This window comes from Eurosta solidaginis, chromosome 2 (assembly GCF_040869045.1).
Source record: "Eurosta solidaginis isolate ZX-2024a chromosome 2, ASM4086904v1, whole genome shotgun sequence".
Lineage (NCBI taxonomy): Eukaryota > Metazoa > Arthropoda > Insecta > Diptera > Tephritidae > Eurosta > Eurosta solidaginis.
This window is the reverse complement of record NC_090320.1, coordinates 76,603,842-76,622,250: the sequence shown is the minus strand read 5'-3', so window position 1 is coordinate 76,622,250 and position 18,409 is coordinate 76,603,842. Positions and strand designations below refer to the sequence as shown.

At 33.5% G+C, this 18,409-nt stretch overlaps 1 protein-coding gene and 1 long non-coding RNA gene across 2 annotated transcripts in view; one reads left to right on the top strand and one right to left on the bottom strand.

Moving 5' to 3' along the window:
- The window catches only part of crc (bZIP transcription factor crc), an 80,219-nt gene that overhangs the window by 8,358 nt on the left and 53,452 nt on the right, over positions 1–18,409 (bottom strand). The gene's annotated exons all lie outside the window — the stretch shown is intronic.
- On the top strand, positions 11,388–17,063 carry LOC137239976 (uncharacterized). The gene is made up of 2 exons (XR_010949569.1): positions 11,388–11,653; positions 12,062–17,063. It is a non-coding gene; the product is annotated as an uncharacterized lncRNA (long non-coding RNA).

The window sequence follows — 18,409 nt, the reverse complement described above, 5'->3', positions numbered from 1 at the left end:
TAGCACAACAGGGCCTCAGCTCAACACCTCATCCAAGGTTACAATCTTAGGCTGACGACAGAGTGGAAGCAATAAGTGTTACTATATATATAAAGACAGAAAGCTCTGCAAATTACTTCTTATGGTAATTTCTAAGCGTTGTCAGAGCGCCAGAAACGTTCCAAGCTTGTAATATATATGAAAATAAAAATCTCTTCTAGCCTAGCATATATGCTATAGCTTATAGCGAGCACTCTGCCGTCAGCTTTAGGCTCGCCCAGACTAATTTATCCCTTAGGATTGGTGTTTTCACAGAATAGTAATATATGATATTATTTGCAGTGATCTTCTGGTCAATGCAATGCATTCAATCTAAATAGGATTCAAAGGGTTGCGAAGAGTACATGGTCTATCCAACCCAAGTGCCAATCCCGATTATGAATGACGAGCCCCGTTGGTCGTTATATAGCAAGTTAACAAAAAAATACGAAGCAGGTCTGAAATAATATATGCCAAGGGCTAGAAACAAATTTTAAGTATCACGCTTCCAATGGCAGATATGTTCGACCCTTAAAAAAAAAATTCCAAAAAGTTGCCAAAGACTGACATGGAATGGGCTACAGAACTGTCAAGCACTCCAAAAAAATTTCGAAATTTTTGCAAATTTCTAGTTTTTTCGAAAACGTTTTTGAGATTAGCTTCTATTTTAAAATTCATAGATGTTTTTTCTTAAAGTATCAAATATAAGAAAAGTAGAATTTAATTTTCAAAATTTTATAAAAATAGCCACTGTTATTTTTATGTTCATCGCTGTGCTATATCCTACATTGAGTGGTAACTGAATTTTAAAGATTTCGGTCCTGGGATCCTGAAATCCTCTCATTAGAGCTATCCTCTTTTTTTAACCACACTTTACATAAGGTTTTCGTGTATTGAGGAATATGGCTGCTCTTATACATACATACATATGTACATACACATACACATATTTAAACTGCTACAACAATGCAGTTTGCTATAAGATGAAATAAAACACAAAATAAGGCGACGGTCCAAAAGGTTATCATTTACGTCCTAATTACATTATATACACATGTTATTTGTATAGAACTATGAAGTAGGAAGGTTGGCTGGAACATAAAAATCAATGAAAAGGTGGAAGGAGGGTAACGATGGGGGACAAAACTACGATTAGAATGCGTTTGTTTGAAAGTTTTATCAGCCCCAGCCCAAGTACGTTGTTGTTTGTTCCAGTTAATTTTGCAGCTGAGGTCTAAGTATTGTTGTGAGACAAATGCTAAAGATGAAATGCAAATGAAGCTTTGCCGCGAAAAGCGTTCTAAACACCTTTTTTCAAGCATTTTCTGTTTTGCAGATTGCCTACACCAAATCAAACTAAATTACCAGTTTTCACACATTTTTCTTGCACTTAGGAGAAAGTATTGACAAAGCGGGAATTTCGATAACTTATGTGCGTTCTCATTCAATGAGTTGAGTTTACTCAACTCTTTTTGGCATTTCGTTGTTAGGGCTATGTTTATAAGCAGGGCTGCTCAATCCCTATACACTTGTAGCACTTTTGTTTTTGTTTTGCCCTGAATCATAGGCACAGATACAAATTCACACTTCAAATATAAAAAAAATGTTCATAGCACTCCCATATGCCCTCACATATAATTGCGCATCATACGAAAATGCTCGAATTTCTTATGAAAGTGCCAAGAAAAAGCACTCCCGTATGAAGCTAAGGCACTTGTGTATGATGAAAAAAATGTACACTAACAATTTGATAACTAAAAATTATTCAAAAATATGATAGCACTGAAAAAAATTTGTAATCAAAACTGATTCATAAATAAAATTAAAATAGATAACTGACCGCAGGGCTGAAATATATGGGGCATATGACCAAACAATATATGTAAGCAGAACTGTACCAAAAGAAGAGGAGCCTATTCCAACTTCATATGATAATAGTTAATTATCCTCAAGGGAAGTCGGTAACTAGTCATACACATCTCTGGTTCGGAACTAGACCTAGAGTGCCAAATAAGTACAATTTTAAGTACAAATTGCTATATTTGCAATTATAAAATCGACAGTTTGGGCTTTTTTAATTTTTATATTTAACAAGTAAGGAAGGTTAAGTTCGGGTGTAACCGAACATTACATACTCAGTTGAGAGCTATGGTGGCAACATAAGGGAAAATAACCATGTAGGAAAATGAACCGAGGGTAACCCTGGAATGTGTTTGTATGACATGTGTATCAAATGAAAGGTGTTAATGAGTATTTTAAAAGGGCGTGGGCCTTAGTTCTATAGGTGGACGCCTTTGCGAGATATCGCCATAAAGGTGGACCAGGGGTGACTCTAGAATTTGTTTGTACGATATGGGTATCAAATGAAAGGTGTTAATAAGTATTTTAAAAGGGAGTGGGCCTTAGTTCTATAGGTGGACGCCTTTTTGAGATATCGCCATAAAGGTGGACCAGGGGTGACTCTAGAATTTGTTTGTACGATATGGGTATCAAATGAAAGGTGTTAATGAGTATTTTAAAAGGGAGTGGGCCTTAGTTCCATAGGTGGATGCCTTTTCGAGATATCGCCATAAAAGTTCAGGGGTGACTCTAGAATTTGTTTGTACGATATGGGTATCAAATGAAAGGTGTCAATGAGTATTTTAAAAAGGAGTGGGCCTTAGTTCTATATGTGGACGCCTTTTCGAGATATCGCCATAAACGTGTTTGTACGATATGGGTATCAAATTAAAGGTATTAATGAGGGTTTTAAAAGGGAGTGGCCCTTAGTTGTATATGTGAAGGCGTTTTCGAGATATCGACCGAAATGTGGACCAGGGTGATCCAGAACTTCATCTGTCGGGTACCGCTAATTTATTTATATATGTAATACCACGAACAGTATTCTTTCCAAGATTCCAAGGGCTTTTGATTTCGCCCTGCAAAACTTTTTCATTTTCTTCTACTTAATATGGTAGGTGTCACACCCATTTTACCAAGTTTTTTTCTAAAGTTATATTTTGCGTCAATAGACCAATACAATTACCATGTTTCATCCCAGCCTGGCAAAAATCAAAAAATTCATGACGGCGTTCGATAATAGATAATTTTCTAGGGATTACGAATATATAACTCTTATTAAACAGAAAAATTTGTGGTTTTTGTTCTTTTTTGTTGTATTAAAAATTGTTTTGTCTCTAAATTAAACGGCCTGCTATTGCTTTCTTGTATTATAACGAAGGATATTTAATTCTAGGTTGAAGCAAAACATAAAATTTGTTTTTATAAAAGTTTTCAGATCTACCTGTTTTTCGAAAAGCCTATTTTTAGGACCTTTTTCGAACTTTGATGGAAAATAAAAAAAGGACAAAAAAAGTCTGCGTGAAATTTGCAGTAGGTATTTGCTAAATATTCAGTTACCTGTATTCATAAGGTCTACCTGCGTCCAGCTGCGATTTCACTTTTTACATCAAATAAAGTGAAGCAACCTTTTGTATAAATACGCTCGTGAGCAGGTATAGGTAAGAAGGATGCGAATTTAGTACGGTCACTTTTGTTGTTGGAATTTGTTAATAAAACCAAATTTTTCGGTTACAAGCTGCATAATATACCTGGAACTCATTTCCATAATTTGAGTATATAAAGCAATGTTTAATACAACGCCCAAAACCGGCCGTTTTTTGGAGTATATAGAATAAAGTATTCTGTTTATTTAAAAACACATAAATATAGCTCATATATTTTTTAGTAAGATATACTCGATGGCAAATTTTAATATGTCTCTAGAAAACTCCAAACTATTTGAGGTATTCAAAGCTTCAAAGACAAAAGCGGAATTCGTTGAGGCTGTTATGACAGAATCACCAAATGAAGCATGCAACAAAGAAGACGAAGACTTGAAAGAAAAAATTGGCTTCCTCTACATTCCAATACAAAGAAAATGGCAAGCAGTCGGTCATTCTACTTCAAGGTTTATAAGTATGCATGAAAGCTGGCTAGCTGGTAAAAGTTTTTTGGACGAAGAAATGCCTAGCACATCAACCAATAGAACTAGAGGAAGACCAACAAAACCCATAGAAGAATGTTCGACCTACACAAGGAAAAGGAAGCTGTCAGATTATACTAGAACTATCGCCACGACTCATCTTTCAGAAGCATTGGCTATTAAATATAAAAAGGACGAAGAAAAAACCAAGTCTCATATCATAGGAGCAGTTGCGTTAGCAAGTCCAATGCGACTGAGAAGGATTAAAAACAGGATTCCCATACTGTTTATAGATCTCGGGTTATCGAAGGATAAATATAATATATGGCGTGAGTCATTATTGCAACATAATGCCGATCTTTTCCCTGGATACAAACAAATCACTCAAGCCAAGAAAGAAGCAGTTCCTCCAAGAGCCAAAATAACCGAAGTATCAGCTGAAGTTGAGCTCCAAAACCTAATGGATCATACGTCTATACGACTGTTGAAAAGTTTTTCTGAAGAAATGTTGAAATAACTGCCAAAAAGCCTAACATTAATAAATAAATGGGGCTGTGATGGATCATCAAACAAAGCGCATATAAACAAAGAATAAATGTAGACGATGGAACTATTACAGATGGTAATATGTTTATGGCTTCTATTGTTCCCCTCCGTTTAAAAGATGAAGCTTCAGAATATTGGAAAAAATCCACGGCCGTCATCGGGTCAATTGTGCCGGCCGATATTATTTAAATATGAGAAGGAGGCTTCGGAACTCATTAAATCTACAGTGAGTGATATAAAAAATCAAATCGCAAAATTAGAACCAACAATAATTGAAATCGAAGACGGGAATGTTATTACCATAAAGCATGATCTTCTTCTAACAATGGTCGATGGAAAAGTTTTAAACTTACTAACAAATACATCATCTACATTGAAATGTCCAATCTGTAGGAAGTCAAAAAGGCTTTGAAAATCTTGATGATTCAATTATTGACGAACTAAATCAAGAAGATTTTTTGAACACGATGAAATGACTGCTCGCATTACTGGAGTCGATAGATTGGGAGTAATTTTAAATATTTCAAATTGCCATGAAAAAGTTAGTGGACCTAAATTTGGAGAATATGCACACCAACGGCCAACGGTATATAAAATTTTGACCCATAGAAAAGATTTAATAGAATACGAGTGTTTACAATTGGAGAATTTTCTGAAGAAGCTGAAGAATCTAAAAACAAAGACTAAAAAAAATATAGAGATACTAACGCTTGCAAAATCTCACGAGTTAGACAAAACGAGGACCTTTTCAACATTTTGGCCATCTCTTCTGATCCAGTCATATCACCCATGAGGCATGTAGGATCACAAAAAGATCTTACAGACACCTATAGCTCAAAAATTGTTTCCTTGTTAGATATATTTTCAAGTGACGAAGACTACGTTAAGATTAAATAAATGATCCACCTTTTTCTACCACAACAAAAAAATTATTTAGTACTTGGTTTTGTTATTTTATTGAAAAAGAAAAGAAATCAATAAATACAAGTTTATTATTTATTATAAATAATACAGTTATTTCATTTAGTAATTATTATCATAAAACTTTCGTTTTTACATCTTTTTAAAATGTATCAAATTTTACGATGAGTTTTGAAGCACCCTTTATGTATATTTATTTTAAAGCCTAGGCTTTGGCTATCAGAAGAGTAATACATTTTTACGGAAATCAATAAAATTGGTAAAGCGGTCATTAAGATAAAACTGTTTATCATAAGTGGGCAGTGCTCAAAAATTTATTAGTTGTTCATCTTTAGCTCAAATACAATAATATTGAACAGCTTTTAATAATTTTTCTTCGTTAAGTATTGATAAAATATTTGATTTTTCAATTTTTCAAATATATATGTAAGTAAATTTACACAATTAATTTTCAAGAAATGTTTTTATACTTATCCCCTAGCGTACAAATTTTACTTTTATAAGAGTATAACATCTTAAAAGTAATGCGTCCATCAAGTTTGGTAGAGATTGATAACCCTTCTACTAAGACAAAATTTTTAATCACAAGTGGGTAGAGCCTTCATACAAATCATAAGTTTATCTGATTTCTTGTTCAAATACATCCTCATAAAAAAAATCTTCATTAGTTCAAAAGTTATGATTTTTGCAAAAAAAAAAAACTCAAAAGGCGCCATAGTGCGGCGATAGGGCTGGCAGAGGACTTCGTTTGTGAAGCTAACAAGTGCCTTTCATATGTGCTTCATATTTTGCGAGGCGCTGCAAACTTCTGTTTTTCGCTGATCTGTGCACATTCATTATACATATGTACATACATATGTATATACATTCATTGACGCAAATGCGTTGACCTCGATCTGATTTAGCTTAAGTTGATTACACGCATATTAACTCTGTGTACATAACGGTTATAATAATTATCAGTGCTTTTTAAGGCCCGAAAATCTTGGAAACACTTACATACATATATTTTTAGGTTTTCTGGCAATATTTCGAAGTTTACAAAATGAGGGGTTTTCAAAAGGAACTTAAATAGATTTAACGCAAAGTTCGGCGATGTGTATACATTTTTGATGATTCTTTACCCGGGACTTGACTTGAAGATCTACGGTGTGATAGACAGAGCACACTACTACCACACCACCACTAAATTGGAAACCTTTCAATTTACTACTACGTTTTTTAAAAACTTAACTTAACTGAGCAAAAGTCTACATTTTCTAAATTGTTTTAAAACAAAACCCTATATATTTAATAATAGCAACTTGGTTTTAAAACAAAATCCGAAAGTTTAAACCATTGTGGATTTGATCTACAATGGTTTAAACTTAGTGTTGAAAATCTAAAAATTAAAAAGTTCATTTGTGAAAAATGTTATGATAGGTTTTATTACACAGTTGCGGTATCTATGAGCCCTCAGAGTCTGAGGATACTACAGCAATCCGAGGCACGCTAGCTCGAAACCACGCCGCCGCCTACTAGACTTTAATTTTTTAGAAATCAGCTGTTGCAAACTAGTTACTCTAATTTAAAACTGAAACCCAGTTTTTCGCACTCTTTTTGCGGAGACCGGTATACTTAATCAAAATTTCAAACCAAATTTGGTTTGGTCATACATACATAAAATATGCCAATAGATCAGAAAATGATTATTGCAAAGATTCAGGCCAATCCGATAATGTTAACACGTGCCTCATTGAGGTCAAAGTTAGGAAAAACAGCGATTTTTCAGAAAAAATTTTAGTGTTTCGTCAGTAAAAGCGAAACCATTTAAGCCAGGAACTTCACTCGTATATCATTCGATAGGTAATTTTATTTGTATTAATTTTTATTAGGGGTGACCCCATTAAGATTAAGGTGATCGGATAAATGCCAAATACTGGTAAAAATAACCGTTTTATAAAAATATTACTCAAAATTAATACAAATAAAAAATTAATACAAAAAAAGTTCCTGGCGTAAATGGTTTCGCTTTTACTGACGAAATACTAAAAATTTTTTCTGAAATATCGCTGTTTTTCCTAACTTCGACCTCAATGAGGCACATGTTAACATTATCGGATTGGCCTGAAACTTTCCAATAATCATTCTCTGATCTATTGGCATCTTTAAGGAGGGTGCCCCGCAAGATAGGACAAAGATTAAAATTAACCATGTATGTACCTTGTAACCACCCTAATGTAGTATGTATGTATGTATGTAGTCCAAAAAAGGTTCGAATCTAGGCTCAAACCTATAAGCTAAGTATACTAAGCGCTATCACTATCTTCAGCTAACGCCAAACGATTTCTATCAAACAAAGTGGCAGTTGGTGGCAGATGGTGAAAACTGCACTAAGTAGATTTTAAAAATGAATTTTTATATTTAGTCGGATTGGCGCATGGGCATAGACAAAATAAAATAGGTTTTAAATTTAGTTGCAGCTTTTTGACATAATTTTCTGTAAGCTATCCGTCAAAAAAGCTGTAACTATATATAAAACCTATTTTATATTGACTATGACTATGCGCCATTGTCTATAGACCTATTTAAAAGAACATGTGTATGCACACAGAGAAAAAACAATTGTAAATCGAACAAAGTTGACTTAGTTAAAGAATTTTGTATGGGGCCCAAGAAACTTGTACATCCTACCAAAGTACTTACACAAGTTATGCTCGACAATGGAAACAAAGCATAGACAATTTATTACCTAATTTAGTTATTATTTATTAAGATGATGAAAAAACTTAGTAGGTTAATTATGCCTAAGTTTAAGTTGTGGTATACGCGATTTTAAGTTAATTGCGCAATAGTTTTTCTCTGTGTGTGGAAACAAAAAAGCGCGATTCATGGGATCCAATTATTTACCTCGAGCAAACAAACAAACCTTCCATTATATGGTCAATCGCGACAGTCATTCTTTCTTGCAACTTAATTGTGGATAGTTGTCGCAATGGAGGAATTGAAAGGTTTTTCTTTGTATGAATTCGCAATGATTCATAGTGACAATTTCGGCATGTTTTCCACAAGTTAATAGTTATCGTGAATAACATTGTTAAATCTTGTTATATTTTTAAATGAGGTTGCGTTGAAATTTTAGGGTTATTGTTTATTTAAGATACCCCTTCATCGATTTGGATAAGGTTTTTCTCTCAGTTAGTGGTTACAGCCTTGCTTCAAGCGACATGGAATGCTTCTGAGTAGCACAGACACATTGTTATGTTAATTTATAAAACAAAATTATATCAAATAGCTTAAACTGGATTGTAATTACTAAGTTAAGCTGTAAATAAATAAGCTAAAAAATTAATTCTGAGCAAATGGAGAGCAATATTCAACATTCCATAATTAACATACCCGTTATTGAACTAAACAAACAATAAAAAATCTTAGTCATTACACGCTAAAAAATAGTAGCCAAGTTTAAAACTTTTGAGACTGCGTTGCTCAATCGGGACGCAATAATAAAAGTATGTTATTTATAATTCAACGAATGCTTGCTAGGTCATGTTATGCAAATAAAAGATGATGCCCCAGCTAAGAAAGTAGAGGAAGAGGGCGTGCTCCGCGTGATCGTATCTTGCCTTTGGAGGTTTGGAACAACTTCCCCCAGTCACCGCAAGCTCGCGATGTTGTCGTATGCTGTCATCTTCACACCACACATATGAGGAGGTTGGTATGGATAAGGAGTCCTTTTATGATAAACTAGATTAAACCCGCGGCTCCGTCCGCGTGTATCAAATAATGTCGAGTTCAATCAGAAAAACAAAATAATAATCACCGTATGTCTAATTTTGTGAGAATTTAATTTTAACAAAATTTATTCCAAGCCAATTACGGATAGCGCATTTTCCTACAGGGTGTTTGGTAAAAATGGTACACAAGTATAATGCCATGAAGTGACAAGCAAATGTTTCTGTGGTCTTAACTCAGAATATTTGTTCATAAACGCTCCAGCTAATGTCAAAATGTATTGAATTTGAGCTCAGATAGGGTGTTTTTGAAACAAGCGAATTCAATGCGTGTTCGAAACGGCAGCCTAGATAGGGTCGATATTCCACTCAGCAGTCGAACGAACAGCTAATTTGCTAAGTTTAAATCGCATGCGGACTTAAATTTATTTCCTCCTCAAATGTTCAAGGCACAAATTTCTAACTGTGTAGCACAACATCATAAGAATAGCTATAATAAAAAAATATTACATTGCTGCACCTACAAACAATATTAATATTGTAGATAGTAGTGCTATTGGAAACAGGGCCAGCTGGTAGCTGCAATGCCAACCCCTTCGCACTCGAGTTTTGAACTGATCTAGGCACCTGCTTAAACACCCACCACCCTCTAAATTAAATTGAAATTATTCCGCCAGTGAAATTAAGTGTTGAGTTGGCTCAGACGAAATACATAATCGAATAAGTAACAAAATAAGTATTTAAATTGTTCACGATCTTGCAAATTTTCAATCTTCATTAATTAGTAATCACTTGGAAACTTAGACAAAAAAAAAGTTGGGGTACAGTTTTCTTTTAGAGCATTCCACATAAAGCCAGTCCACGGACTTTTCAAAAATTAGTATACTGGTAGACGAAATATGAAATGCCCCCAGCGGATTAGGTATAGTATATACCCGCGGCAGGTATGCCTGCTGTGTGCTACAGCCCTTTCAATGGGTTGCCGGCGCAATTTATAGCGTTTCCAACTCCAATCCTGTTTCTTTAGCAGGCGAGGCTCTGGCGACCTAGCGTCCAGTAAGTTCAATGTGGTCATATTAAATCGTTCCCAAGATATTCAGGATTTTACCTTAATGGTGCTTGTTATAGCAAAATGGCGTTTCTACGTTCGGCAAAGGACCTTCGGGGAGTGTCTTTATCGCTACACCAACAATAATACCATGGACTTGTAAGCTGTGATACATTTTAAAAGTACATCTACTTACTGTTCTTGAATTATTGCTGTCGCAAATGAGTGTTTTATTTAAAACCACAAATTTTCTTTCACAAATTTTATGTTTTAAAAAATTGTCTAAATGGGTTAAGATTTTTTTTCTTTTTAGCATTAAAATATATCTCCACTTAAAGCTTTTTTCGAGATTTTGGTATTTGAAAGGATTTAAAATTAAATCTTGCAAGTTTGATCGTAAAAAATTAAATCTCAAAACGCAGAAGATTTAAGTTAAATCATCATTAATTGTTCAATAATTTGTTCAATCATAACAATAATTCAGGTATGGCAACCTAAAAATCTTATGTCATGCAATTTTTTGATAGAAAAATATTTCAAGGTAGGAGCAGTTTTTAAATTCATGTATGAGAGATTCTTCTTGAAGATTTTCAAGTTTAGATTTTTATTGCCAAACGTGAGTAAAATAAAAAAATTTATCAAAATAGAATATTCAGATATGTTTTTGTTATGTAAAACATGAAAAGGTATGTGTTTAAGTCGAAAATATAAATTTTTTAGTGGCTGAAAAACTTCATAAAAATTTAAACTGTGCACGTGGCCCCACTTTATAGTTTTATCCATACGAAAAAATAAAACGTCACATAAAACTACAGTGGAGACAGTGCAGGTTAAAATATGAAACTAAATAAATCTTATCAGTTAAAGCTCTAGGTGGTGTGATATGCTATTTTTACGAATATTAGCAACACTAAGGGGTACTGTCATCTCTAAGCGATACTAAGCAGTGACTTGTATGCACATCAACAAATGAATCATTATGTCTACCCATATGTCCATACAAGCAGCGGAGAGAAAACACAATGCATATATTTGAGATGCTCCCAAAAGTAGGCAATGGTTTGTGCAAGTATCACTCACAAATACACGCGCATATTAGAAGCTATAAACGTAGTAATTACAGTATAAAAGGCAGCAACAGTAGAGGCACGAGAATCAGTTTGATTTAAGACGCTATCTGGAGAGCAATAGTAGTGTTATTGAGAAGTACTTTAATAAAGGCCATTTTGCATTATTGTGAAGTTATTTATTCAACAGTTTAGTAATTCGAACGTTAGCAGAAGGTGTGAAATAAGCCGAGTTAGCACTAAATTCGTTACACTATTATAGTCCAATTCTGTATGAGAGAACTGTCAAATTCAATCACACGATGTTCAATACAATTTGGTACTTTGTAAAAACTATCATGAAGAGCGTACAATCCTCTCTTTTAAGTGATAAGAGGTACTCTATTATTCTAATGTCATAACACTTGCATATGTTCTTTTTTCACTCTGTGCCGATCACTTGGTCTCACCCTTATCCTACTTGGTTGATTATGTGTAACTCTCGCCTCATTTGTATATTACCCTATTCGATTGGGACGTCTACCGTATATATGTTAAGGGGTGTGCCTACTTTTGCCAACTCATCCGCCATTTCATGACTATCATTGCCCGTATGACCGGGCACCTGAATAACCTGTTAGTTTGTGTTCCTGTTGAAATTCTTTCTGATGCTTCTTTGCACCTTAGAGTTTGCATTTTGAGTGAAGAGAGATGTGAAGCTATGTTATAGTTTAAAGTCCTTTGACCTTTTCAACAGAATTTCTGTTGGTAACAAAACTTTTCAGTTACATTTCTATTAGAACAGGTCGGTATACAGCATTACTGCTAAAACTATTATAACTATAAATACCAATGTACACCGTGAGCGGTTATAAAATTAAAACAAATTCACGACGGCGACGGAGCTTTTCGAATTAATGCCATGTTGACAAAACGAGCGATGCTAAATAACCGATGCAATGTTTTAGCAGAGAGAGGAAACAGAAGAACGAGTTTACGAAATATATATGTATTTATGATTGTTTGAACTTTAATTACCTGATGAATGATCAAAATTAAAAGCAGCGCCAACAGAATTTGTCTACGATACTACGATACTTATCCCAACAAACAAAGTAAACATAATGTAAGTCTTTAAACAGTTTTTTTAAAAAGACATTAAGCTTACGAAACGTTGATTTTTGTTTACAAATCGTGTGTAAATAAGTTCAATATAACCGAAACGGAACCTTGGTTAAAACCTTACAAATGTTAAGATGGATGTTATGATGGATCCGTTCTCCCTCATGTATAAAAGTTAATGAAAATAATTTATTTATATATCAGTTGATAAAATTTTGGCAATTAATATTTATGGGTTTTTTGTAAACATGTTTTTTTATCATTTGATTTTTGAAAATTTGCTCTCAATGTTTATAAAAGGTATTCTTAAAAAACTTGAAAGTTTTTTTAATACCGAAAACGCTTTAAGTTATTATTTTATACACAGCGTGCTTTGCACACAGAGTGCATACGTGTGGACTGATATTGAGACCCTTGATAAAAATTTGAAAAAAAATTCAAAATGGGCGTGGCACCGACCACTTGTTATAAAATCAATTTTCCAAATATTATTAACCATAATTCAAAAATTGTTAAACCTATCGTAACAAAATTCGGCAGAGGGGTTGCCTTTACTATAGGGAATGCTTTGAAGAAAAATTAACGAAATCGGTTAAGGACCACGCCCACTTTTATATAAAAGATTTTTAAAAGGGTCGTGGACAGATAAAATAAGCTATATCTTTGCAAAAAAGAGCTTTATATCAATGGTATTTCATTTCCCAAGTGGATTTATAACAATAAATAGGAAAAACTGAAAATTAAAAAAAATGGGCTTGGCACCGCCCATTTTATGACTAAGCGATTTTCTATGTTTCGGGAGCCATAACTCGAAGAAAAATTAACGGATCGTAATGAAATTGGGTACACAGATTTTCCCTATAGCAGGAAATATTTCTAGAAAAAATGGACGAGATCGGTTATAGACCACGCCCACTTTTATATAAAAGGTTGTTAAAAGGGTCGTATACGAAAATAATAAGCTATATCTTAGCTTTGTATCAATAGAATTTTACTTTCTAAATTGAATTATAACATTAAATTGGAAAACACTAAAATTTTTGAAAATGGGCGTGGCACCGCCCCTTTTATGACTAAGAAATTTTCTATGTTTCGGGAGCCATAACTCGAAGAAAAATTAACATATCGTTATGAAATTGTGTACACATATTTTCCTTATAGTAGAAAATATTTCTAGTAAAAATGGACGTGATCGGCTAAACACCAGGGCAACTTAGATATAAAACAAGTTTAAAAGGGTCGTAGACTAGAATAATAAGCTATAACTTAACAAAAAATAGTTTTGAATCAATGATATTTCACTCATCAAGTTTTATTGTAAGAGGAAATGGAGACATTTTTTTTTTAAACGGGCGGTGCCACGTGTTATGTAGAAAAGTAATTTATCTGAAATGAAATGTACAATTGAAGCTCACGCTGAGTATACAATGTTCGGTTACAATCGAACTTACGTCACCTTTACCTGTTTTTAGTTATTATTGTTGGATTTGAGTACGTCCACTGTGTAAGCAGTTTAGGCGATGAGTGCGAAAGGGAAGTAACTCACAATTTATATCTGATACGATTGTGATATAAAATTGCATTTTTACATTAGGGCAATTTTCTCAGTCCAAGAAGCGTAGCAAACGCAGAACATATTCCAGGTTTTCTAGACTAAATATACAACATTCGGAGAATGCACCACTTACACAAGAAATATACTTCCCAATTGATCCTTCATTTAGCGCGAAAAGTTAAATATAAAATATATGTATATTCCACGCGTTGCTAATTTAAAAAAAAATCATAGAAAATCTTTTCTTTTTTTTAATTAAAAGTTTCAACAGTCCGGTCACATTTATAAATTTTATATTCAAATAAACATGGAATTGGGGAAAGAATATGAAGAAACGTTGAAAATTTTTCACAAATATATTTTGTTGTTGCGTGTAGAAAACTTTGAGCAGTCAAATGAGAAACTAAGTTTTCTTTGGTTTCTAGATGGAGAGAATACCCCTATTATGAATTGTCGATACAATAGTGGAGCAAGCCAACCGTTTATGGCAAAAAAAAAACAACGAAATAATTAAGAAAGAGGGGATTAAGGACCGGTTTTTCAGTACAAGTTCAACGGAATTTGTCAGTTAAACTACGCTTAAGCTTATTATGCAGTTTTGCAGTCTATTTTAACTGTAGTTTAAGCTGAGCTTGAGCGGCCGATCTGGCAGGGTTAAACTCTAGTTAACCTATGCGTTATTTGCGTTCGTTGGCAATGGCGTTGAATATACCCAACAAGCATTTGGGCTTGAGTACCATCAGTGCTCATGTTGATAACAAGGCATACTTCTAAAATCCAGAAGTTGTTTCGAAACATTGGTTCAACTTGAGAATCATTGCGTCCTCAGCAAAAAGGAAACTTTTTATAAAGCAAAAAATGTTATTACCTAAGTTAAAAAAAAGATAGTTCCCAACTTGTATTTATGTGTGGTTCAAATGTAAGATTCCAACGTTATAGTATTTTCACGAAAATAATATAAAACATGTATAATTTATTTTTAATTAATTGCGCTTCTTTACTGCTATCAATAAGGTGTTTATTTCTCACAATAAGCAGCTGTTGGCTTTGGTGGTATCACCTCAGGGAAGATTTTTTTCACCTCAACTCGATATCCAATGTAGGATGTAAACTGGAGAAATGTGTTGGATATGCATTTGAGAGCTGTACTTTTCTCAAAATCGGTTAAAGGTTGGAAAATATTTTGAGAATGACGTTGCAGATCACTCGAGAACTATACATTTTACAAAATTTCTCAAAGCTTGGACAGTGATTGAAGAATGAAGTTGGACATCAACTTGATAACTATCTAGTTTAAGAATAATTAGAGCATGATGTTGAATATCAGCTGCGGAAGTAGATATACATATATTTCTTTAAGGCTGGAGAAATATTTTTCCATGTTTGTTGGCTAAACAAAATCCAGCAGTTGCCGTATCTACAAATATAGATAATAAAAATACAATGTTGCCGTACAAAAAACCCTGCCATAAAGGCGGCCTTAAACTGTGACTGAAAAACTGCTCAGTGGTTTGGCTTGAGTTTAAGCTTAGCTTAACCAACTACTGAAAAACCGGGCCTAAGTGCAGAAAACGACCTTTTCTGGAGGTGCACAGATTTTGCGCTGATAGCTTCAATTTATGAATCTCCTCATCGTATAATACGAAACTGAAAAATTTTAGTTCATGGTATCCACCTTTCGATAATAAAATTGGAATCAAAATGTCATCGTGCTGACATCTCTGGTATATAGGACTACAACCATTAGATGAGGACAAAAAATTTGGTATGAAGGCAAGGTTGATTGGAAGTATAAATTATCAGACGAAAGGCGTAACATACATTCAAACGATATTAATAACTTATATAAAAGGGGCATTGGCATGTTATACGTAGATACATACAAAAATATATGTACAACATACGTGTCGAAACACCAAATATATTTTCATATATACTAACCGTACGCGTGAAGCGCCGACAGATAAGCAGCGCTCATATTTGCACAGCAGCTGACGAAAAACAACTCGATACGAACGAACAAAATGAAAAAATAAATAAATAAAACAAGACCAAGAGAAAAAAAGATCGTTAATTTAACGAAAACAAGCTTTACAGTTAAATCGAGCGATTGAAGCGTTATAAAAATATGAAAACAACGAAAAAACAATAGCAAGTTATTTAAGTAAATAATATAATTAACGAATATGTACCAGTAATTTGTATTTAAGTAACTAATATTTAATAACAATATTTAAAATTTTCTATTCTTATAGGATGCTGAATTACGCGCTTTTTGTATAAACAAAAATAACACTTAAAAATTTATATAGCGACACGACGAAATGCTACAAAAAAAATAACGAACGAGTATTGCGAATTAAATAATATAACAAAATCACAGCGAATTCCGAGTTGCGCCAAAATTATTGCCTTTGTTAATTTAATTTTTATATGTTATTATGACAACAATACATTAAATTACAGAGTAACCAAAACTCGTTGACTTATTATTTATTATAAAAAGTATATTTACTTTAATTCTGTTTTTAAGAGAGGATTCGTTCTTAGTTGTTACGTAATGTCTATGGCAATTTTTGGCACTCAAGGGAATATGTTATTTTAATAAAATGGCATTTATCGTAACCGCTTTTAACACGTTACCGATAAACCGTTAAATACCGAAAGTTTCGGATACTTTTAGTATCGCTGTTTTTTTTGTTTTTTTTTTTCAAGGCTTTCGCTGTTGCTGCTGCTGCTGTTTTTTTAGCCTTTGCTTGTTATTTGTTGCAAGACCTTTAGCGCCGTTTCACTAATTTCTGCGAGTTGAACACAATCTCACGGTTCCATGTATAACGATATCCACAGTGCGGTATCATGCTCACGGTTGAGCTCGCAATGCGATAATTAAATTGGTAATTATCCTTGTTGATACAAAGCACTTAGATGCATATGTTGTGTGATGTATTTTCCAGCTTCGATGACAACGTCACCGCTAGCACAATTTGCACCTACAGTAGCACCACGTGGGTTTATGGCTTTAGAAAATTTTTGAATGCACGTGTTTAATGCGAAAAATTAATAAAAGGTTCGTATGCACGCTCGATACTGTTGTTAGCACCAGTCAAATAATTTATTTATGAAACATAAATTGTCTGTTGACTTTTACTTCCGGCTTATATGTTTGCAATGAACGAACGCTTATTTTAACTAGTAATTATGTATATTATTTTGTTGTTGTTTTTATTTTTATTTTTTTATCTTTCACTTTTTATCTAGCACATTGTACGTGGGTTTAAATGTATCATGTATAATATGTACATATAAATATTGCAAACACTTGCGATTGTTTGATTGATTCACACATAACAATTAATCTCAATTAAACTTTCAATTTCCAATTCATAAATATTTATAAAAATTCCCTAATTGATAGTCATTGATTTATTTTTGTTTAAAAGTTATTATTTTATGGTGTTGTGGAGGGAAAACTACTCGATGACCTTGTTTCCAATCCACACAACGAATTATTTCATGCACGTAACTAAAATTTTTGCTTTTGGCTACTTCCGATAAGCACGATATTATTTCAATTTTTTTATGTTAATTATTGAAAATCTAAATTGAGCATAAAACTTGCTTGAAAATTAATGTGAAGCTAAAATAATCACTGTTGTTGCTCGAGCGGTTGTGCGTTTGGAACTGCGCTATTGCTAAATCAATTATTTCCAATTTGGATTGTCTGCGCTACAAGTCTCACTAAAAGTGTCTACGTTGAGAGCACTGCTGATCACACAAACGTGCATATGTATTTATCAGAGACATACAGCAGTACTTGGAAAAAACAAGTACCACGTATATTGACTGTGTATTTTGCATATCGTCGGTTTATATTCAATACCCTCCATCAGCAATTTTAACGAAAACTAGTTTTAGATGGTAAAATGATTTCTAACTCACCTTTCGTAAATTTTCTCTATCAGCATGCATTTTAATGTTTCTTCAATACCTGCCTGGAGAGCTAGCATTTTTTTTTAATATGAAGCTCTATCACCATTGTGAATTCAAACAAGTTAAAAATCTTTCTATTCGTTCATTACCTTTCCTACCTGTCAAATAATAGCTGACAGGGAGAACGGCTGTCGCGAATGGCCAGAGAATGGAAGAAAGGTTTGTTTTTCGCTCGCGGTTATTAAATTGAAGTGCCATGAATTGCCCAATTGTGTTTCAAATCAGCTTTTCTTTTAAATGTGTATACGGAAAATCAGACTACATATTAATATTCATTTATAAAATCAAGTTAATAAATTAAATTTGAGCAGCCAGTTATGTAAACAATTTAAAATATGTAAATAATCCAATATACCAATCGTCTACAAAAATATTTGAAAAACACTATTGAGCAAATGGTTTAAGTAATCGAACAGCGATTGAACAGGTGATCGAGGCTGTTTACTGTTGTGAACGTTTTTATCAAACATTCGCCACTTGTATGAA